This window comes from Rhinatrema bivittatum, chromosome 2 (assembly GCF_901001135.1).
Source record: "Rhinatrema bivittatum chromosome 2, aRhiBiv1.1, whole genome shotgun sequence".
NCBI lineage: Eukaryota > Metazoa > Chordata > Amphibia > Gymnophiona > Rhinatrematidae > Rhinatrema > Rhinatrema bivittatum.
This window is the reverse complement of record NC_042616.1, coordinates 63,812,514-63,829,834: the sequence shown is the minus strand read 5'-3', so window position 1 is coordinate 63,829,834 and position 17,321 is coordinate 63,812,514. Positions and strand designations below refer to the sequence as shown.

The 17,321-nt window shown below is 43.0% G+C and overlaps 1 protein-coding gene and 1 long non-coding RNA gene across 2 annotated transcripts in view; one reads left to right on the top strand and one right to left on the bottom strand.

The window, feature by feature from the left end:
* PTH1R (parathyroid hormone 1 receptor) overlaps positions 1 to 17,321 on the bottom strand; it is a 595,747-nt gene that overhangs the window by 430,937 nt on the left and 147,489 nt on the right. The window lies entirely within an intron of this gene.
* LOC115084016 overlaps positions 9,554 to 17,321 on the top strand; it is a 152,922-nt gene continuing 145,154 nt past the window's right edge. The window contains exon 1 of the long non-coding RNA XR_003854443.1: positions 9,554 to 9,706. This is a non-coding gene — a long non-coding RNA (uncharacterized LOC115084016). The remainder of the gene's footprint in view (positions 9,707 to 17,321) is intronic.

Genomic DNA, 17,321 nt, shown 5'->3' with positions numbered 1-17,321 from the left:
TTCACTGTGCCAAATTAATCCATGATAGTGGTTGTTTTCTGTGTCCACTTCTATCAAGAACTGTGTTAGCATTTATTAATTTGCTGGTTTCTGGCCTGGTTGTCAGTGCAAACATTAAAAAAATGCAAAAAAAAAAAAAAAACAACAACCCCAATATATCTTAATTTTACATGACTACTGGGGTCTAGTTTCTAATTATTTTACAGCTAGGAGAACTTCAGCAAAAGAAGCAATGGAAATGAATGGAACTTGTAAACTTTCTGTGACATGTCTGGCCAGGAACAGGTCAGTGTTAGCATGATTCAGACCCAAGAGAGTCCCCCTTGGGTGCGACCTCTATCCTGGATGCTATTCACCTTCCTGATCCAGGTCTGCAGTTCAGTTATCCCTATCCCACAATGCCCAAAGGTGACCTTTGCGAAGGGGGGGGGGGGGGGGGGGGGAGGGGAGTACACAGACATAAGGCTACTAGCATTTGGGGCCAACAATTTCATAACACACCATTTCCACACGTAAAGCACTGTTTTTACCTGTGAAAACGGCTTTAAAAGGCGCCTTCCCTGTACAGAGTAAATCCATCCTGCCTGACCAACCTTCCGTCTCCCATCATTCACACCTGCCTCTTCACACTGCATTGTTTATGTGATGTCCGAAAAATAAATGGTGCTGATGGTGAGGGAACTTGTATTTCCTCACAAAAAAGATTTTCTGAGCATAAAGGCATCCCGATATCGGGATCCACAATTAGTATCTCTGTTTCACAGAAATATGTCGAATGGTTTTAGGGCTTTAAATGAAGAATTTCTATTCTGCCATGACTCTCATTAAAACTGGATGTCATTTTATCTCCGAGTGGTTTCATTTGAACAACTGTAATCTAACAGAATTTTTTTTTTTGTTCTTGTTTTCTCTGCTCCTTCATTCAGTGCAACACTGAAAACAACTGCACGGCAATGCGCTTCGGTCGCCACATGCATGCTTTCAAGTAATAATAATACTTTTGATTTAGTCATAACTATGTTAGAAGAGAAGTCATGCAGCTGAATTTTGAACAGGGCTGTAGTAGAAACAGATGTTTCTATGGGAGACCCGTGAATAACAGGTAGCAGTAGTCTAAACTGGAGATGAGGAGAGAGTGGATAAGAGCTTTGGTGTTCAGAAAGAAAGAGATTTTGGTGATGCACTGGAAAAAGACAATTCATGTTTGCAGCATTTTGAATGTATGCAAAGGAAAGAGAAGAGTCAAAGATAACCCCATGGGTGCAGCCTGAGAGATAACAGTGTTATCAGCTGAGATAGGAAGGAAGGGTTGCCTAATTTGCTGATACATGTTTTTGACTATGTTCAATTTCTGCCCTCAACTGGCTCCAGATTTTCAAGACAGGTTGATCCAGTCCTGGTTTTACCCCATTGCATGCTGGGACTTATTCTGATTTCCCTATTACATTCCCTAAGAAAAGCAAGCCTATATTTATCTGCATGCAATGGAGTAAAACCAGGACTGGATCAACTAGTTAAGGGGTTTAGGAAGTCCTCTCCTTTACTGGGGTGCACTGGGATTGGAATGAGTAACCTGCCCTGTCGGCGCGCGTATATAATCCCTCCCCCACTTAGGTGGCAGAGGCGGCATTTACACGCACATGCGCGCATCAGTATAAAATCTTGCGTGCAGGTATGCACAGATAGCCGATTTTATAACATGCACGTGTTAATGCTTAGGGACGCACGTATGTCCATGTACGCGAGTCGGCAAACATGCGAACATGTGCGCGCACCTCTTAAAACTCATCTCTTAAATTGTAAGCTCTTTGAGAAAGGGACTTATTGTACCAGAATGTTAAAACCAAAAAAAGGCTGTAAACTGCCTTACTTATTTACAATTTCACTTATACTGCCTATTTGGAAATACATTCTAGGCAATGTACACATTACATGACTATCATTAAAAACAAACAATAAAATGATCAACAAACATCATCAATAACATAACAAGCCAATAAAACTATATAAGAAAGGCATGTTGACAAATAGAAGGCCTTCAGTTCTTTACAAAACACTTTGTAATCTGTCATAATGAGAAGATCAAGAGGCAGAGCGTCCCACAATGTCGACCCAGCCACTGTGACAGCACGAGAACAAGTAGAGTGCAAAGGGACCAATTTATGAGCGTGCACCTCCAGACCATATTGATTCACAGACGGTGACGGTAAATATGTATTTAATTAAACACTCAGACAGATAAGAAGGTCCCTCTTATTGCAAAGCCTTATAAACCAGAAACAGCCACTTTAAAATGAATCCGCTGGGTCACAGGGAAACCAATGTAATTTCTATAATACCGGTGCTGTATGTTCTTTAACCGGGCAAGATGTTATAAGAATTTGGTAATAGCTGCAAAGCCTGTAACGTGTGCTTGGGTAAACGTAAATACAGCGAATAACACAAGGCAACAGCAGTTAAAATAAAAGCCTGCATCACAGTTCTAAGATCCTCCATGGACAATGTATACTTCAAGGGACTCATGAACCCGAGCTTAAAGTACTCAGCTCTAATAATGTCTGCCAGCTGTGGTTTCAAAGAAAGTGTCAAATCAATTGAAAAAACAAAGCCCCATACCGAGCAGCTAAAAATTAATCCAAGTAGCTGACAAGGAGGTGAAGACTTGCTTCTCCAAGGCCTCTCTTTTAGAAACATTTCAAATTAAATTGTTACCTCTAAGCTAGGTATCAGTTTCCTGTAAACATGCAAGCAAGGGCTCAGTAGCCTTGAGCTTTATTCGGAAAGGCTGACTAAAAAGTCACTGAATTAGATTAGATTAAATTAAACATGATTTCTGAAGGATCAGGTTGTGATAAGTAGTGGGGCTGCCTGTTCCTGATCTTCCAGTCTGGTTCAAATGATGAAGTGCTGCCCCGTATCGGGTTTATTTTTCTGTACCTTCTCCCGCTCTCTTCTTAAACGCTCACTCTCCAGCCCAGCCCCCCCCCCCCTCCCTCCCTTGCCCATACTCACATATTCAGTCCCCATTATTTGTTATCTTGTACCCCCTGCCTATCCTTCCTCGCTCTCACCTCTCACCCACAGCCCCCCTTGCTCACTCCTTCTCTCACCCCCTAGTCCCATCTGAAGACCCTTATCTCTTACCCTTCTGCCCCCTTGCTCACCATCTCACGCCTCCACCTCCCCTGGCTCTCATTACCTAACCCCTTTGCCCACTTTCCCCCAATTCATTATTCCGCCCCCCCAGCCTCAATTTGCGCTCTCTCTCCCCATTCTCTTCTTCCTTTCCAGGGTCAATGCCCCGAGTCTTCTCATCAGGGCCCTGAATCTCATTTTATCGGCTTTAGTCATGTATGGGGAAATAAAAGTCAGAGCTGCCTTGAAGCAGGGTCTGCTCTGTTGGCAGGACTGTGTGTCCTGCACTTGAGCTAAAAAGTGAATCTGTTCTTTCCAGCCAAGTAAGCTGAAAAGGTTTGCATACCTGCTTCCAGCCAGGCAGTCCTGTAACTCTTCCCCAGAGGATCTGGATCGCTCTTTGGGGGATCACTGGAGATATAACAGTGCTCCTGACCAGAAGCTGTGCTATGGTTCCCGGGATGAGAGAGACTGGTGACCCTGAGCAGTTTTTGGTAGCATTTGCAATGTCTGTGAAAGCTTCTGGTACATTCTGACCCAGACAAGATTACTGTGAACCCGCTGTTGTATGCCTATGTTCGTGTAAATGAAGGTGAAAAGAGACCCCTAGCTTTTATGTTACGAACAAACCCTGCACGGAATAAAATATCGCTTTCATATTTGTGGCTAGCAACCTGACAAAGCTCCAGGAAAGGAACAGTACACACAAAGAAGCCAAACTCTGGACAACCGGGGGAAAGTGAGGTGCTAGCCACTGAAACATCTAGGGCATCTCAAACTTTTTTCGGCCGGGACACACCTGACAGATGGTTCTCACATGCGTGACACACTGAACATGTGACCGTCATGGGGCTAATTGTAAACACAAACGCTGCATCCACGGGAACCCCCTTGACCCCCAACAATGGGTCAGAACAGAACTAGGTCATTACCCTGTACAACTCACTATACAAAAAAGATATTCTGGTTCTGGTGACATCTCAGTAAAAGCAAAACAAACTCCCTTTACTACTAGGTACAACAGCTTTCCTTATGAAAAACAGTAATTTACCACTAATGCATATCCTATTGAGAAAACACAACAAATAAGATTGATACAAATGCCTACATGCTAGTAAAATACCTCACCTCGGTCACACACCCAGAACTGACCTTCACCAAGTACAAAAAGACCACACATAATAAATATGGAGACAAACTGGAATGGAAAACCAAAAAAAGCCACTCTGCATGCAGTGAAAACCTGGAGAAATGGAAACAGAAATATAGCACCTAACATTTATTTATTTATTTATTTATTTAAAAGTATTTATATACCGCTTTTAAAATAAAATTTTATCAAAACGGTTTACAACATGTTAAAATAAAGTAAAAATAAAATATAACTAAACTAAACTTAAAATACATAAATTTAACTAAATAGCTAGATAAAGTTAGCTAAAACAAATTATTAAATAACAAAATAATAATAATGGTAACATGCCATGGGTAAAGAGTAGGGAGGGTAAAAGGGATGGAGGGGGGGAGGAGAGGGGGGAGTAGCAACTTATCGGATTGTAATGTCCTGGATGGGATAATAAAAGAGAGACGATAATGTAGTATGTATCTGATGAGAGAAATTTAGGGGATGGAGTTTCATTTTTGATCGGGGAGATGTTTAGTGGGAATGTTAAATGCTTGTTGAAAAAAGAATGTTTTTAAAGCCTTTTTGAAATGATGAGGATTTGATATTAAACGGAGTGGGTTGGGTAAAGAGTTCCAGAGAGATGGTCCTGCAACTGAAAAAGCTCTTTTCCTGGTGATATCTAATCTGGCCTGTCGTGGTGATGGAATGTCTAAGAGATTTTGAGTAAGTGATCTTAAGTGTCGAGTGGGTTTGTAAATGCGGAGTAAGGTGCAAAGCCAAGTGGAGGTAGAGTTGTAAATTAAACTATGAATGATTGAGATTACTTTGTATTTTATCCTGTATTTTATGGGTAACCAGTGAAGGATCTGCAATAATGCACACAAACTAATCCACACAAAGTTACACCTGCATTATGGCATGCACTCCAACAGTAACAACCCTATCTATGAAAAGGTAATACTACAAATATTAAACCAGGCCCTAAACACCAATTTACTTCCTATTAGGAAAACAGAATAAGCCAAGCTGCTATATAACCCCACGCAGAAATAATTGTAAAACTATACTAATAAATGTTTCAAAACAGCTGATGAACAGAATAACATTCAACAATTAAAAACTCATAAAAATTATTTTAAAATTGTCCAAATATCAATGAAATATTTCAAAACAGACAGATTACATAATACCCAATAATTAAAATGGCAGTCAATCAAGAAAAATACATTTAAAAAGCCACCTTTACTTACCCTCTCCAGCAACTCTCCTACTCCTTTCCCTTCCAGGCCCATAGCACTCACCAGAAGCAGCAAGGGCTGCTGAAGCTCTGTCCTCACAGTCCTCTTCCCTAGCGCCCACAACCAGTCATTCACACACACACACACACACACCCAATTAGACCCCACGACCAGTCTCGGTCTCTCTCACACCAGTCATCTTCCTGATCAGTCTCTCTCTCTCTCACACAGAAACACATCACCTCCTGACCAGTCTCTCTCTCAATCACACTCATGTTCTCTTATATACAAGCTCAAAATCGCACACAAATGCTCACGCACCCATTCACACCCACACACCAGCCCTCACCCAGGAACCCATTCGCACCCACACCCATTCACACCCACACCCAGGCTCCCATTTTCTCATGCATGCACCGGGCCTCACCACCAAACCTCTTCTTCTTCCTTCGCTGCAGGAATGGGCTCAAGTTCCGCCGTGGCTTTACTCCAGCGGGACTTCCTTTTCGCTGCCACGGGGATGGGCTCCCATGGCGGTCTTGCTTCATTGGGGTCGGGTTTCCTCTTCGCCGCCACAGAGATGAGCTCCCATGGCGGCCTCGCTTCGACACTGCCACTCCTCCCAACCCCCCACCCCCGGCCTATGCTATGTCCCTTCTTCCTGCCTCACCGGACAATCAGAGGCTTCCTACTCCCACTAGCAGGTAGAAGGGAGAAGGCTTCAGATTGGCCTGCGCGGGGGCAGGAAGAACGGAGGAGGCTTGCCATTGGCCCGCGGGGGCAGGGAACGGGGAAGCACAACTGGGGCAGTGGGACACACCTGCCGGTGCTTGGCGACACACTGGTTGAGAATCGCTGATCTAGGGCATGGCAAAAGCAGATGTTACGTTACTACTTCATCAGGTTGGGTCCCCAAATGGAGCACAAAACCTTCAGATGAGTATCAGAAGTGCCTCAAATGGCAGCACTCTTTAAGCACAAGCAGTATTAGTAATGGAAGTCAGGGTAGGGCCTGTGAGCCAGCATGTATATCTTATGTTCTTATGGATATTGCAAAACCACATTTAACCACTCATGTAGGTGAATCACCAATGAAATACCTCACACCAAACCTACATCACTATACATCACTATATATTGGTGGCACTATTCACATGTAAAACATTTTTTAAAAAACGGGTGTTTGGGGGTGTGTTGATTATAAAAAGGATTCTCTTTAGGTAACCAGGATGGTACCTTAAAATATATGAAACTACCACCTCATTCAATTTATTTTTTAAAAGATTTGTTTAAAAAATTTGAAATTAAATATGAAATTAAATGAAAATAAAACATTTTAGTTTCTTATTGGATATTGCACCATGGCATAATGTCAACAAGAGCCCCAAGTGTAGCATCAAGGACTTAACAACTAGGCAGAGTGGCAACAAGACTCCAAGTGTAGCATAAGGGGTAAAACAGTAAGGAAGAGTGACATCAAGACCCTAACATGTAGAGTCTGGGGTAATGCAGCAAGGCTGAGTCGTAGCAAGTCCCCCATACTGTACCATCAGGAACAGGGGAGCTTTACTTTGATTGGTTCTCTGTCCTGTCTACTTGCCCTCTTTCTCCCACCTCGGCTCTGTTTTGGCTACTGTCTCACAAATCTCTTGGTTTCTATACTTTACTATCTCACTGCACCACTTTTCAATGGGCCATAGACTTCAATGACAAATGTAAATCAATGAAACAACATTTTTTTGCTTAATTTACGGGCACCCTCCATTTGTTTCATGGGTCCACAAATGAAAATCAAATAGTCTCATTCACTGCATTTTACCCATTTTTTTCAAACAAATGTTCAGCCCTACATCACAGTACTCACAGTCAGTCCAGTCTGAGTCAGAATATTCTAGTCGATTTCACATATATTACAAATAAATAAAATACCTGAAAAGCAGAATATAAATCAAAATAAATAGAAAAAAATACTACCAACAGCTTCAGCGAGGTTGTTTCACAGATGTTCAGAGTTACAGATCTTCTTCAACACATGGTCCACAGTACCACTTATAGCCTTCAAATTGCTGGGAACACTAGTTTTACCCCCAAAGGCCAACCTGAGTCCTCCAGAATGGGGTTTCATGGCTGTCTGGCTAGAAGCAGGTATGCAACCCTTATTTACAGCTTACTGGGCTGTAAATAATAGAAGTTGGTATCCTCTGTGGTCTTTTATCACCTGTATGTAAATAATAGAGCTACTCAGATGTAGTGTCTGCCCTGTTGAAAGACAAGCCATCCAACAGGGCAGACACCATGGGGCAGATTTTCAAAGGGGTATGCGTGTAAGATCCGCTCGTACCCCCAGAAAACCTACCCCAAGCTCCCCCTGCACGCGCCGAGCCTATGTTGAATAGGCTCGCGAAAGCCCCGGGACGCGCGTAAGTCCCGGGGATTTCCTGGGGGGGGTGTCGGGGGCATGTCGCAGTGGCGCATTATCTGGGGGGGGGGCCACGGGCGTGGTTCCGGCCTGGGAGCATTTTGGGGGCATGGCCGAGGCCTCCGAAACTGCTCCCGGGCCGGGAAATCGCGCGCCGGTGGCCGGGCTGGCACACGTGAGTTACGCCTGCCTCGGGCAGGCATAACTTTTCAAACAAAGGTAGGGGGGGTTTAGATAGGGCTGGGGGGTGGGTTAGGTAGGGAAAGGGAGGGGAAGGTGCGGGGGGTGGAAGGAAAGTTCCCTCCGAGGCCACCGATTTCGGAGCTGCCTCGGAGGGAACGGAGGCAGGCTACGCGGCTCGGCGCACGCAGGCTGCTGATTTTGCGCAGCATTGCATGCACCAACCCCGGATTTTAAAAGATAGGCACGGCTATGTGTGTATCTATTAAAATCCGGCGTACTGTTGTTTGCACCAGTCGCGCGAACAAAAGTACGTGCGGGCGTACTTTTTAAAAATATGCCCCCTTGTTTGGCTCTTTTATACAGATTGAAGGTATAGAAAACTGACAAATAAATAAATAAATAAATAAATGTCCCTTCGAAGCCTAACGCGAGTGAAATACAAACAGGAACATCTGAGATGCAGTGCACGAGGGTCCATTTTCTCCTAAGACACCCCATATAGGGAGGCCAACTTTTCCATGGACCATAACTGGACACCCCACTAAACCTCATGCTTTGGGAGGGGAGGTGGAGGGGAAGCTTTCAAGTACCATTGTCAATATATTTTGTTTTATAAAATATTTCAACTATCCTCTTAAACACATCAGCCTCTCTCATGCAATTTTGCTCTCCATCATAACTAAAGCTTTTCTAATACACACCCAACTCCATACTTCCCCATAGACAAATAGCCTCCTATCTTATTCACACACACACTCCCAAACCCACAGCCTCCTCTCTCATACAAACATGCACACTCCCACTCAGCCTCCTGTCTCAGACACAGGAAGTTCACTGTACCTTTCCTTAAAACCTTCACATCTGTGTCTCCCTTGTGCCACTTGTCTCTCAATATTCCCTCCCCCTCCTCTGTGCACTCCTCTCTTGTGCTGCCCTCCTGTCTCTAGTCCCCTCCCTTCTCATACTCTTGTCTTTCTTTCCCTCCTTCTTCCCTCATGTCTCCCTCTCCTCAGTGCTTTCCTCTTTCTCTATCACTTTTCTTCCAGTGTCCCCTATCTCCTTTGTGCCCCTCCCCTTCCCTACACCCTCTTCCTCCCTTGCTCCCCTTATGTCTTTCTTCCTTTCCCTCCCCTTTTCTCTGTGTCCCCCTCTGTCTCTCCCTTTTCCTCACCCTGTGACTCTGATTGTCTCTTTCTCAATCTTCCTCTCCTCTCCTCTCCTCTCGTATCCCTCAGCTGGTTCGCTGCAGCCCCCTCTCTGGAGGTCTTGGCCCAGCACGCAGTGAGGGAGGGGGAGAGACCCAGAGAGCATTGCTGCAGAAATCTGAGGAGCCACTGGGAGCTGAGGGCTGAGCTGTGCCCCGCCTCCTCTCCCTATCCTATCCAATCACAATACAGGAAAGGAGGCAATAGGGCGGGGACACAGCTCAGCTCTCTCCGCTCTGTCTTTCCCTGTAACCAGGAAGCTGTGGGAAATGGAAGGAGCCTCTTGCAAAAACAGTATTTTCAGTGTCCGGTCAGTACTTCTGACATAATTATTGCCATAATTAATCTCTCATAATTAATATAAATAAAAAGAGAACAAAAGCATAGAAGATATTGGCAGGTAAGGACTATAAGGTCATCCCTTCAATCCAGCTATACTTGCTTGCTCTGTGACAGTCCTGTTTGAAACTTTTGCTAGATTACATTAACTAGGTTTTACAAATACTGCAGTATATCTAGAGCAAGACGAAATCAAAATCCTCAGCTGTAGTAGATAGCACCTCTCTACGACTATGGGAATATGAATTTCTAAAACAAACTGAGTGACTTTTTTTTTTTAATCTCTTAGAATACAGGCTCTGGGTAGAGAACCTTCACTGTATATCATTTTTGGCAAGAAAAGAAAAACTGATCTAGTGCTAGATAATCACAATTCTTTCACCTGACAAAGCTGACAAAATGTGTGAGCCTAAGATGCCTGTGCTTTTCCTGGAGCTGGAAGTGTGCTTGTTATAATAACCCCTGGGAGACATAAATACTTTGCAGCTTTCTCTCAAGCTTCCTTCTGGGATTTTATGTCAGTGGTGAGCCTTGTAGTGGTGTTGATTGAATTAAAAAGACCCAATATCAACATGGCCCCTGACCTCCCTTAGCTTTTTTTTTTTTTTTTTTTAAATAAAATGTTTAAATCATCAGGTGCCCTTAATATAGAATCAGTTTCTAGTGTATTTGTTGTTGTTTTTTTCACTCTACTGAGATAAATATGCACAAAGGAGGTAGAGGTGGAAATAGGGGAGATGGAAGGGGTCAATGAGAGATAGATATTGGGAGAGATGGGTAAATGGAGAAGAGGGAGAAAGAGAATGAAGGGGTGACTAACAAAGGAGGTGGAAGAGTAGGAGAGGGAGAGGTTGAGATAGGAAATGACAGAAAATGTGAAATGAAGGGATGGGAAAGATGAAGATTTTGAGGCGAGACACATGGAAATTGAGGAACCAAGGCTTAAAAGGATGTGGTACTTTGGTGAAAGGCAGAACATAAGCATAAGAATTATCATTCTGGGTCAAACAGAAGATCCATCAAGCCCAATATGCTGTTTCCAATAGTGGCCAATCCAGGTCACAAGTATTTGGCAAGATACCCAGACAGTAAATATGTCTCATTGCGATTGATAAGTATTGGCTATTCCCCAAAAGGTGTATTTTTAAAGAGTTGCTCAAGTAAAAAGATCCATATACGCCAGTATATGGCCAATCGCGCACAACTCATTTTTTAAAAGTGGCAAAGTACGTGTGTATTGTATATGTGCATGGACGAGCATCGAAGGTGTGTAAAAAAGGGACATGTTAGGGGCCAACATATACACGCATAAGTGGTTTTTTTTAAAACCTGCCAAAGTGATGTGTGTAAGTCTTATCAGATGTAAGGGATTATAAACATCTTAAAAGTGAAAAATGACTGGGTGTGGGGGCCTGGGTGATGGGGAGGGGGCTTCAGTCTGAAGAGCCAGGAAGGTGTTTCCAAACTGCAGGTAGATCAGGTAAACTGGTGATCTAATTGGTAAAACTGGTAGTTTCCTTTACAAAATTTGAGGAGTAGCCTAGTTATTGCTGAAATATTTTATCATTTTTACAATGTGATTCTTGTATATCTGAGCTGGGGAAGGGGTTAGGGGAGGTTTTGGGGATTATTATTTAAAGGTGATGCATTTCCATATATTTAATAGGCGATTATCATGTTTATAGTTATGTATGTTTTAATAGGGACATAGGCTTGTCTTTGATGACAGTGGTAATTAGTTTGGTTGCCTATTATATGCGTTTTTCGTTTCCACAATAATGATACCACTCAATTTATGTTTTCTCTGTATTGTTTTATTGCATCACAATAAAAACATTCAATTGTAAAAAAAAAAAAAAAAGATTAAAATTAGGTGCACGACTACACCACACATAGAGCAGATTCACATCACTTACCTAGATAAATTTTGTCTTCTTCAAGTAAGTGGCTGCTTTGTTGCCACTTAGCTGGATAAGTCTGAAAAAGTAAAATCTAAAAATCTAATGAAGATTAAACACTATTTTATTTCTCAACTGTCAAATCTGTAATGTTCATTACATTGCTGGACAGTTTGGCACAGATGGTTTAAAGCCTTTTCAGCCTTGGTTCAACGTGTGAGCTGTGAAAGGGCTGAGGGAGTAGGCCCAGATAGCATAGGAAGCAGAGTCAACTGCCTGTGGTACCAAATTTTGATAGGCATCAGAGTGTTGCCACCACTGCCATGCCTCTCTCAGGGCCTGCCTCCAAATTTCCACTTATTGAGTGGCGGCGCCTCAACCTTCCACCAGCAGCAACAACTTCAAATAAGAAATTCAACATGAAGCCTTCAAGAAGCCCATCACATGCTCACAGGCCCCGAAGCAGCCCTGTCCCTTGCGCTGGTTCCCATAGTAACAGGACGCCCATGAGGGAAGAGGGGGCAGGGCGGCCACTGATCATGTGAGTGCACAAATGGGTAGCCTGGATGCCCCAGGCTTAATTTCCTTTTTAGAAGTTGTTGCTGCTGCTGCTGCTGCTACAGAGTCACAGCAATGCCATGCTACAATACCAAGCATCTCAAAGGTGAGGGAATGGAACAAAGAGGGGAGTACTTGGACAGGGCCGATCTGGAATCCTCTCCCTTCCCCTCATATTTCTGATGGCTTTGAAGGGGTGGGATGAGAGTCAACCTCCCAGCCGTGTACCCTCTGATTATTTTTATGTATTTATTTATTTTATAACTTTTTATATACCAAGGTTCAATTAACAAGATTAATTATCACTTCGGTTTACATTACAACCAGCAAAAAATAACAGAGACAAAGTCTTGTTTTACAATGAACAGGGTAGAAGTAACCTGGATTAAAACAATGAACAGGGTAGAAGTAACCTGGATTAAAACAATGAACAGGGTAGAAGTAACCTGGATAAACATAAAATGGGTGAAGCAAGTATAGAGAATTGGGTCTGTATAACTTGGGCAAAAAGCAGGGACATTAAATAGGGGAGGACTATGAAGGCCTCAATTTGGATAGAGTACTCATGATGCGGATAAGAACCAAGGCTGAAGTGAGTAGTTATGGGAAGGCTTGTTTTTTCAGCCTTCCTATAACTAGCCTTCCCATTTTCAGCCTTTTTCAGGGGGATAACCCTCCCCTGGGTCTACGGGTGCCCATAATTTAAACCCAGACCTACACAGGAAGTCACCAGAGCCATCTTTAGGGCATGATAATGATGTGATTGCACTGGGCCCTCTGCCTGGAGGGATGTATACTTCATCACTCAGTGGTCAATTCCTGTATGAAGTTATCCAGGCACAGCAGCAAAGGTCTAAGTCGGGCAATATGCCCCAGTACTTTTGCACTGGAACTTCTTCCCCACCCCCAGACATTTTATCTCCAGTGAAAGCAGGAGGAAATCATTGCAACCATTGGACTCCCTCACTGTTTGTTGAAAATAAGAACTAGGGCTGATGTACTCCTCCCCCATTTGCCAGGGGAAGAGTGGGTAAGACAGGCATCCATCTGGAATGCCATATTAGGGAGCACCAGCATGCAATGCCGCTATTGTCATTACAGTGACAGACGTAAACTCCCGCACAGCTCAACAGCCGCATCATGAGAGGAAGATCAACCATCTCAGAGAGGGAACCAACGGCCCCATCCCCACCTGACTGCCCAGGGTGCCATTTAGAGCAGGACTGGTGCTGCCTCATCCCCTTCCTACACACCCTCCATCTGAAGGCACAGTATCAACAGGCTGATTTTCATTTCTAATCAGAAAGCTAACTGGGGAGGGAGAGGAGCCATAGGACATATATTTTTACTGTGCCTCCCTGCTGCTGCCTATTGACAATGTGCCTGCTGAAATTTGGAGGTGAGTGAGTAATGGGAAGAACATGGGTTAAAAAAGGGAAATATGAGGAGATGGAGAGAAGAGCACGAGGGTGACGGAGGGGGACAAAAATATGATAGAGACAGGATGGGAGAATTGCCAGTGGAAGCTTTTCCAGCCACCCTAGGTAGTGACATCATCGCTATGTCACATGATCTCTCTCTCTCTCTCTCTCTCGCTCCCCTCAGACCCGAACGCCACCACTCTGAATCACATGTACCTGCACAAGTCCAACTCCAGAAGCCATCTCATCCGCGCCCCCCCCCCCCCCCACCTCCTGCCATTTTAAAATTGCCACCCTTACGTCATGCTACAGCACCCCGCCCTCTTTCGGCACCCTAGGAAGCCGCCTAGTGCTTCTAATGCTCCCGCCGGCCCTGGGTGGGAGAGACAAGGGTGAATCATGATATGGGGAACTGGAAGATGATGAAAAAAGGGGAGATGGGAAAGGGAAGAAAGTGTGAGATGGAGAAGAAAGGGAGAGATGTGAGAAGAAAGAAATTGGAAGAGAGAAAGGTAGAGAGCAAAAGGGGAGAGATTAGGCTGTAGGACTGAGGTAAAATGGAAATGAGGGAGAGAATTAAACAGATGAGGGAGGGAAGAAAGATAAAATAGTGAAAGGTGGAGCTACAGATAGGGAAATGTAAGGGAGAGGGATTATTTATTTATATTTATTTCAAAAATTTCTAGACTACTTTCCCAGCTAAATGGCCACCAAGCCAATGTACAATACTAAAAACATTAAACATATAAGAATAATAGTCAAATGGACTCCAAGGTAGTCTATAGTTACTAAAAGCAATAAACATATGATAATAATATTCAAAATACCAATACAATCCAGACCAACATAACACAATAAAAGCAGAATTATCATAAAAAGGAGCTCATCAATAATAACAGACAATCCCCAATAAGTCTTTCCAGATCCTTTTTTTGACCTCATGTTTGGATGGAAATATGTTCTCCTATTGTCATGATAAGTATCTTAAAATTTATTTTTTAATTCCAATTTTGCAAGAAGCACTTTGGTGTTTTTGATTGTGTGGAAGTTTTATAAAATGACTTTTGGTAGATGGATGATTATATTAAAGTGCTGATGTATGCTATTAGTTGCTTTATAGTGATAATAATTCATTATTTATATGACACTACTTTTTTAAATTATCAGAATGATTTCTTCTACCCATTTTTGTTTTTGACATGATTATTGTGTGGGAGTTGTGAGCATATTTTTTTCGGTTTATTATTAGCAAGTGGCAATTGATTCCACAATACTGGAGTCACTACTGAAAAGAAGCCCTAGCTTGTAGCCTAGGTTTCTGTAAAATCTTACAAGTGCACCTTGGCTACAACGTGAATCCCGTCCTGGAATATATCATCTTAATCTGCTTTCTAACTAAAAAGGCCCCTCTCTTCACATTGTATAAAATATCAATATTAGCAAAGTCATGAAAAGATATTTCAGGTCTATAGAAGTTTCCTTTTTTGGTTCACAAATTCATACATATCCTGACTTCGCACATGCTACGCAAGACAGAAGGAGATGATTCCTCGCTTTGAGAGCTCAGATAGTTTCTATGGGATTCTCTTTTATTCTAATATATCTGTGCAAGTGTGTTGTTAAGTACCCTAGAAAATGTTATGGGTTTTTTCCCCCGAGCAGTTGAAGTCGTTTATTAACGCAAGGAGGATTATAATCACCTCCTCTGATAATGCCGGGTCTGAGGATCCATAATTGAAAGGATAGCCTTTTTTCACGTTAAGCCTATTACAAGCAAATGTTACTTGAAATATGTCTTCTTGTTTTTCACCCCCTCTGTCCTTTATGTTACTTAATGGAGAAAATGCACAGTTTCTGGTAATATTATATGAATTAGTTTAATCCAACTGGGTATTATTGCATTTTTATTTTCAAATAGTAAGAATTGTCTTGCTGTGTATTGTTAAAATGATAAAAAAAAAAAAAATTTTAAAAGTCAATATGAGAATTATAAACTGTTTTCACTGTTCCACAGGCAGTCACTGGAGGAGATATAACAACTGATAGACAGGAGCGTCTTTTGAGCAGCTTAATACTACTCTAGTGGCCACATTGGACCCAGCACATGAACCTTAAAGGAAGGCCGATACACAGGCCATTGTAGTAGTTCAAAAGAAAAATGACCAACATATGCACTACAGTGCTAAAAGATCTAATAATGAACAAGCATACTATATACAGTTTGAAAAAGGCAGAGTGCACCATCTGAACCACCTTTTTCTCCAATGTGAGAGATAAATCAAGCTTTACCACTTCGACAGATATTGTTCGATAGTCAAAACTCACCAAAATCGGAGACTGTGACAAACCATTATACCCCAGAATAAATACTTCAGATTTATAGCCATTTAAAAATAGCCTGTTGTCTAAAAACAAATTAGAAGTCTTTTGAATGCCTTTCTTGAGATGGAATAAGGCAATAGGGTCATTTTGACCTAAAGGACTAATAATTTGCATATTGTCTACATAGATGGAAAAGCAAATTTAAGGGACTGCACAAAAGGAAGAATGCTTCTACTTTTCACTGTTTTGTACTTCATGCTCCATATAGCATCCATAACTCACTACGGTAAACCTCTATCAAATTTTCTGGGTCAACTGTTTCAGACTTTACAGAATCAGACTCCTTAGCCTTGTATTTTGTTACCAATCTGTCCTTGCTTCATCCTAAAGCTAGCTGTGGAGTCCCCACAAAATAAAATAATTTCAGTTCTCAAGAATCAAAAGACCTTAAGCTTTAAGTGGAAAATTCTAAATGATATTTTGCTATTAGTTCTTAACACACCACCCACCACAAACTGTGTCCTAAAGCTTAATCTAGAGGATCCTAACAATGTTTCATTTTATGATAACAAATATGAATAGGCTTTTTCTCTTTCATGCTAGGATTGCCTTATACATCAATAAGACCACTGCAAATATTACAGAACTTGCAGCACGAGTTCTCACGGGCAAAACGAAAAGGAATCACATCACAGATACACTAGCGGAACTACATTGGCTACCAATCAAACAAAGAGTTCAATTCAAAGCACTTTGCACCATACACAAACTGATCCATGATGAAAAAGTAGAATGGCTGAACACAGCACTACGAGTACATGTACCGCACAGAAATTTAAGATCAGCAAGCAGCACTCTTAACTATCCCGTCAGTAAAAACGGCAAGACTGACCCAGGTCAGGGAGCTAGCTCTATCACTGGCTGGTCCCATTTTATGGAACACTATGGGGTACATTTTTTTAAAAAGCACGAGCGCGTACTTTTGTTCGCGCACCAGGCAGAAACAAAAGTACGCCGGATTTCAATAGATACACATGTAGCTGCACGTATCTTTTAAAAACCGGGGTCGGCGCTTGCAAGGGGGTGCACATTTGTGCTTGTGCGCGCCGAGCCCTGAGCACGCTGCCCGTCCCCTCTGAGGCCGCTCCGAAATTGGAGCGGCCTCGGAGAGAACTTTCCTTCTGCCTCCCCCCACTTTCCCCTCCCTTCCCCTTCCTAACCCACCCCCCCAGCCCTATCTAAACTCCCCCTACCTTTATCACAAAAGTTACGCCTGCTCGAGGCAGGTGTAACTTGCGCGCGCCATCACCCGACCCGGGGGCTGGTCCAGAGACCTTGGCCACGCCCCCCAGAACGCCCCCGGGCCGGCACCACGCCCCCCAGAACACCCGAATGTCACGCCGCCCCCGGCATGCTCCCGACACGCCCCCCCTAGCAAAGCCCCGGGACTTACTCGTGTCCCGGGGCTTGCGTGCGC